Source organism: Carex rostrata, chromosome 7 (assembly GCF_964058835.1).
Source record: "Carex rostrata chromosome 7, lpCarRost1.2, whole genome shotgun sequence".
In the NCBI taxonomy this organism is placed as follows: Eukaryota; Viridiplantae; Streptophyta; class Magnoliopsida; order Poales; family Cyperaceae; genus Carex; species Carex rostrata.
The window spans coordinates 6,031,742-6,038,235 of NC_135924.1; the positions used below are offsets into that span (position 1 = coordinate 6,031,742).

The window sequence follows — 6,494 nt, forward strand, 5'->3', positions numbered from 1 at the left end:
CTGATTCTGCAAGAAATCACAAGTCGAAGCCGGATGCCTTGCGTTTTCCACGACCTAAAACCTTCAAGCCTTAACATGGTGTTTCTTGGTGCTCTTTATTTTTTCTCTCTTTTCTTGTAATATTCCGTTACATCGAGTATTATTTTTATACCGATAAATTTAGGAACAAATAATAATTATATACACGTCTTGAGTTAGGATCACACGTGTGATTGTCCATATAGAAAATATTGTAGGAACTCTCACAAAAATTCAAATAATATCCCATTTAATTTTTAAAATAAATATATTCTTTAGCGGGTCTCAGCAATTATGAAATAAATACAAATCAAATCCTTATTTAAAACCTCGATTTGAGTTACTTCTTTTCGATAACCTCTCGAATTTAGCTTCAGTTGTAATTTTCAGATGGACAACTGTTAGTATTTCAATCACAGATCACTCATATCAATTCGGATTGGAATGAAATTTAATACCTGAAAATATAACTTCATGATCTACAACTTTCGTGTAGAAGACTATCCTAAATTCCAAAAGTAGGATTCTCCATAAAATTGTAAAGTCAGTAAATATTTCAGTTCGGAGACTGCAGACCTTTATCGATCATTTTTATCTTTTCTCCTCACTGGAAATTAGGATTAAGGTGAAACTAATTGCGTTAGAACCGTAACAGAAAAACTTACAACTCTTACATTTTAACTTTCTTCAAATTTCGAACTTATAATTCCAGTTATTTCAATCTTAGAAGACAAACATTAAAACGAAATTCTGTCATGGGCTCAAATCCGAATTTACAATATGTTGGTCCACTAAACTCAAGCCCAAAAATCACAAATCATCTTCTAAACCTAACCCTACCTTATATAAAGCCTCTCCACAGCCACCCCCCTTCTTTTCCCTAACCCTAGCCGCAGCACCTTTTCCCTCATTTCAGATCTAAACCCCTGCTGGACCCAAACCGGCCAGCCAACTTCCGAAGAGAACCACCGCCTATACGTCCGGATTTTGGAGAAGAGATCAACATGAGAGTTGTAGTGCTCGACGATACGGAACCGTGAGCGCTGGATTCATCCCAATCGGAGTCTCGACTGCTGAGAACCGTCCAAAACAGTGACTGCTGCGCCTACCTTTCCTAAACTGCAAATTTCAAGTAATAGAGTTTCAATCATAAATCTCATTTTTCTTAATGATAAAATCTTGACTATTAAGTTGTATTCTTTCTATAATAAACTAAAAATATATTTATTTTGATTATAGATACTCATTATTATTTTAATAAATATTAAATGAATATCGTTTCAGATTCGTGATACATCTGAAAACTTGTTCACTTTGATTTGGTTGCTGGATGTATCATCTCAAATTAATAGTTTGACTTGGTTTAAATAGATGTAGTTAAATTATCCTATATGTTTAACATCTTTTCATAGTTTATAATTATTATTTCATTAAACTACATCTAAAAATAGTTGTGGAATGAAGTTTGAAAACAATATATATATTTCCTTGATCAAAGATTTTGGATTCCTAACTTAACAGGTTCTGGATTCTTATATAGCTTATTTAATTTGAATTATAAAAGAGTTATAAAGTGTGAATCAAAATAATCAGTGACCAAAGTTTAAAAATTAGAACTAATAATCTAGGGTTATAATGATAAATATAAAATTTTAGAAAATAAGAATATGTGAACTCAAATCTTATTAATTAGAGATATGTTTATTTCTTAGGTTCGACTTTCGAGGAACTGAGAGACGTAGATATCGGTCAAGAATTTACTACGCAAACAGGTGCGGGTTCCTGGTCTTTTTACAAATAATACAAAAAATGCATGGATTGAGGTAAGTAGTCCTTTTTCTTAATCTGGTGGATAAACTGCATGTTGTGAATGTCGAACAATCGTTTGAATTTGTGTAGAATTGCATGATAGGAACTCTTGATGCATGAAATTGAATTGATAGGAATTGAATTGTGAATTTGAGAATGGGGAACTTGAATGAATCGTTTTAAATTGGGGCCGTCCGTGTGAGGCGGCTCTGCATGTGTTTTTGAAAAGCGGGCTGTCCATGTGTGGCAGCCCAGTGTGTGAACAGGACAGAACAGAACAGAACGGGTCGCCAAATTCGCGGCGGTTCGCCGGATGGGTCCCCGAAATGGCCCATCTAGAGTGTGATAATCGGGTCGTCCTTGCGTGGCGATTCGCCGGGTTTTCATGTACGGGCATGGATTCCCAGAGTGTGGAATTTTAAAACCTTTTGAAATGAGTTAAAAAGGGGTGGGAATAAAAACTGGTTATTTTAAAGTGATTTGCATATCCGAATTGATAGGGACATGGGAAAAAATTCAAAAACCTTCTTTTTATGTTATTTGGGGAAATTAAATGCATTGATTTGTAAAAGCACCGGGCTGGAACTAAATCCCGCGCTGAGAGTTAGTTCGATCTCTCACCGTACCACCTGTTATGTGGGTTCCAGGAAACGAAGAAGAAAGCATGGAGGAAGGCCGCGGGTGAGGAAACTAGCGGAAGTTGTTAAGATAGCCACTCTCTGTTTATTTTATATTTGTATGAACAATATATTGTGTGGACATGGCAGTGACTGTTTGACTAGCCATGTCTGACATATTGTCCCTTTTCTGTTTGTTTGTGAACTCCATTTATTTTTAAATAAAGTGGCTTGTTGAATGTTTTTATTGATGATGTATGTGATGTGCTTAACGCCTAGCGCATAAATGCACGGCGGGTTGTCCGGGGGTGTGACATTTCTTGACAGTCACAATCACACGTTTTTCAGAGAAAAGGATATGGTATATATAAAACCAATGCACCTCTTCATAAAGGATCTGCACCCCTTCATAATGGGACAACACCTCTTCATAACGGGTCAGGTTTTGAATTCGAGTTTCCCATAAAGAGTGTACCAATTAATAAATCCAACAGCATAATGTTCAATTTGTTGTTTGGATGGAGAGTTGTGGGCGAATTTTCAGAGAAGAATCAACCTATGAGGCAACTGGTAGACGAAGTTCTGTGTCAGATACGAACTGAAGAAAATACTACGTATGTACACAGGCTACAGCAAGCGCAAGGATGGTCTCGGAAAATCTTTGCTCATATTTTCTTTGTTTATTTTCTTATTAAAACTCTTTTTGGCTGAACACCTTTTTTTTATTATTATAATTTTGTGGTTAGTGAACCTCGTAACACTTTATCCATCAATCAAATGTTATCAATATAAGGGTATAACTGTTCTTTTGTTTTTTTTTATTACTATTAACCAAAGTTTTTAATTGATTTAATTGAGTTATGGTATATTTATAATATGGGATGGGCTACGCTACTCCATGAAGTAAAACGCGTTTGTACTTTATGCCGTATTTTCATTGTGAAAATTCAAACGACCGATCTGAACGTTAGATGTGATATTCATATTGAAATGTGCTTGGAGACCAAATTTTACATTTTTTGGAATTTTTTTATTATTTATTAAGCATTTTTCAAAATTTCTGTTTTGATGTGAACAATAAAAAAAAAGTAAAATTTTCTAGACTATAGGATCAGCAATTTTGAAAAATGCTTAATAAATAGTAAAAAAACTTCCAAAAAATGTAAAATTTGGTCTCCAAACATATTTCAATATGGAGACCACATCTAACGGTTCGGATCGGTCATTTGAATTTTAAAAATAAAAATATAGCGGCATGGAGCACCAACTCATTTTACTCCATAGAATAGCGTAGCCCATCCCTTATAATATAGTTATATTTAAATGGAGAAATAACTAATTTTGAAGTTTTGATAGGGAAATATCTAATTAAAGAAGTTATGATGGGTATATATCTAAATTTCTCTATAAAATGTATGCTTCTATAATAAGAAAATAAAAGTTTATGAAAAAGAATAATTCACAAGTTCTTAATATTTGTATATTCTTCATGAATAAATCGGGAATAATAAAAAAGTAAAAAGAGAAACACCTATCATGGGCAATGTGACAATAATGAAAAACCAAACTTGATCAGATTATTCCTAGTTTATCTTTCAAAAAAGATCATCTCAGTCCTCAGAAGTGCAAATAATAAAAAGGAAAAAAAAAAAAAAGTTATCTCAAGAGGCTCCAAGGAACAAGAGAATTCTTTCTCAACACTAAAACCACAGCAATTTCCACAAAACCCCAACAACTGAGCAGAGCAATGATATTGTCTCGCCGGTCCTTTAACCCTTTCTGCTCCATTTCTGCCAATTGTGAGGCAAAAAACTCCTCTGGCGCTACCACATTTCGAGTTACCCCCGTGACACCATCTAAAATGCGCATAGCATAAACATTAATTAAGAAAAAATTTGAATGCCAGGACCCAAAATTTGAAGCCATAGAAAAGTTGTTCCAGCTGGTCCGGTATGAGCACTCGACATATGGTGGTACATCTATTATTAAATCTGAATGGCTGTGATTAATGCCATATGGGATTCTTGTAATGAACCGATTTTAGTTCACTTCTGGTACGTGCATTACTATGTAACATGTAGAAATAAGTTCACTGCTTCTAACAGTATAAACTTGCAATTATGATGGCATGAGAACACCATGCTAAAATGTACCAAGTGATGCATGTTATAGCATCTTAATTTCCAATGACTAAGTGTGTAAATTTATACATGAATGTAGTAGAATATTTACCGTTAAAATCACCCCAAACATAATCCACGATATATGGAATTGGATACAACTTTTGCAGGATAGGACGGATATATTCAGCAAGTTCCAGATCTGTTACAAAGCAAGTATTCCATAGGATTAAATTCTAGATATGTCAGTGGCTTGATTTTTTAACAGTAAGTTCAGTTTCATAGAAAAAATGCAAGTAATAATATATATCATAAACCATAAAGATGCACCCTCTAGTCAGTTCCAGCGAGTTCAAATTACTGTATTTCATTTTGGTTGTACAGAGAACTACTGAATACTGCAGTTTGTTTTTACCAGTGAACGGTGAAATATTGGAGTTAGGCTGTGAACAAAGCAACAGGAGAGGATAATAGAATGAGTACTATCAATGTTACCTAGGATATTGAATAGTTCTTCATAGATCTCTTCACAGACAGCAGTATCACTGTAATGACAGTAGGGAGGCATAACAGCTCATCAAACAATTTTAAGGAAAATGAAAAATATACAGTAGACATGCGAAACTTCCAATGGATTACAATGCAAATTTGGAGGGGTGTTTTGGATGAGTTATTGTTGCCATGCAGAATTGACAAAATTAAAGTTATATGATAATATAAGAAGTAACATTGAATTGTTTAATCAGATTCGAACATAATGTTGTAATCATAGACTATTTTATCACAATTTTAGAGATCAGCCATCGGTAAAGCCTGAGAGTTCTTAATGAAAAAATGAATTTCAAAAAGGGTATCATATGACTAACCGAATCACTTCCTCAGCCAAACGCAGATTGTTAACAGTTACACACATTACATCATAAGCATGGCTAACTGATCGACCTTGCTGTGTAATAAAGTTAGAAGCAAAAAAAGAACAAATAATGAACATTCACGAATCATACTTTCACATGCCGCAAAAAAGAACAACAATTATCAGTACAATACAAAGCTTAGTGTGTGAGAAAGAAAAATTCTGAAAAATAAATGCCTAACCTCCTGGCAATGTCTTAAAAGAGTGACATCAGATAATATGATTTGCACAAGTATTTTGACTGATCTTTTGTGAACTTTTTGCCAGTAGGATGAGCCCATAAATGCATCATCATCATCATCATCATCATCATCATCATCATCATCACTGTCAGGTACTTGTTCTATATGTGACGAATTAGCTCGAGGGTCTGGTATAGAAACGTCAGGCACTCGTTCCGTCAGTGACGAACTAGCTCCTCTATCTGGTAAAATATAAATACATACCACAGTTATGTTAGGATAAAAGGTTCCCCTTCTGGGTGCTATATTTTTTATTTTATGGCTTTTTATTTGTCCTTTCTTCCTTTTTTTTGCTGCCATCAATCCATGTTTTGGTTTCAGGTGCATAACATGGCAAAAAAAAAAGTAGACTCTGGTAATAGACTTACAAGAACTTGCAGCCCAAGGGTTGGGAAGCGGTTCAGTATTAGGTGCCGATTCTGACCGGTTTGAATTTGAACTCTCTGGTCCATTGCCTGAGGTGTCAACAAAACTAAAACCCATCAAACCAAGTTGAAATTGATTCTTCTCTCTTCCATGCGGAATACCAGATTGAGCATAGTACATGCATTCCACCTTTGGAACCTCATACTGGATATTGATACCAGATTGAGCATTTAAACTTTCCCTGCGCACAGTGTCATGCAACTGGTGTAATAAAAAGATATGTAGTACAGTTGGGCTTTCAAGCCAATCAGCCCAGGAATCTGGAAAATCTGCAAGATTACTTAAATTGGGCATATTCTTCATTAGTTTGGCTATGGCAACTTTATTGATAAACCCGGGATGGGTTTTA

The 6,494-nt window shown here is 34.8% G+C and overlaps 1 long non-coding RNA gene across 1 annotated transcript; it reads left to right on the forward strand.

Moving 5' to 3' along the window:
• Nucleotides 1-709: 709 nt before the first annotated feature.
• Nucleotides 710-2,689, forward strand: LOC144557336 (uncharacterized). Its single transcript, XR_013512613.1, has 3 exons — nucleotides 710-1,150; nucleotides 1,731-1,790; nucleotides 2,475-2,689. It is a non-coding gene; the product is annotated as an uncharacterized LOC144557336 (long non-coding RNA).
• The last annotated feature ends 3,805 nt before the right edge of the window (nucleotides 2,690-6,494 follow it).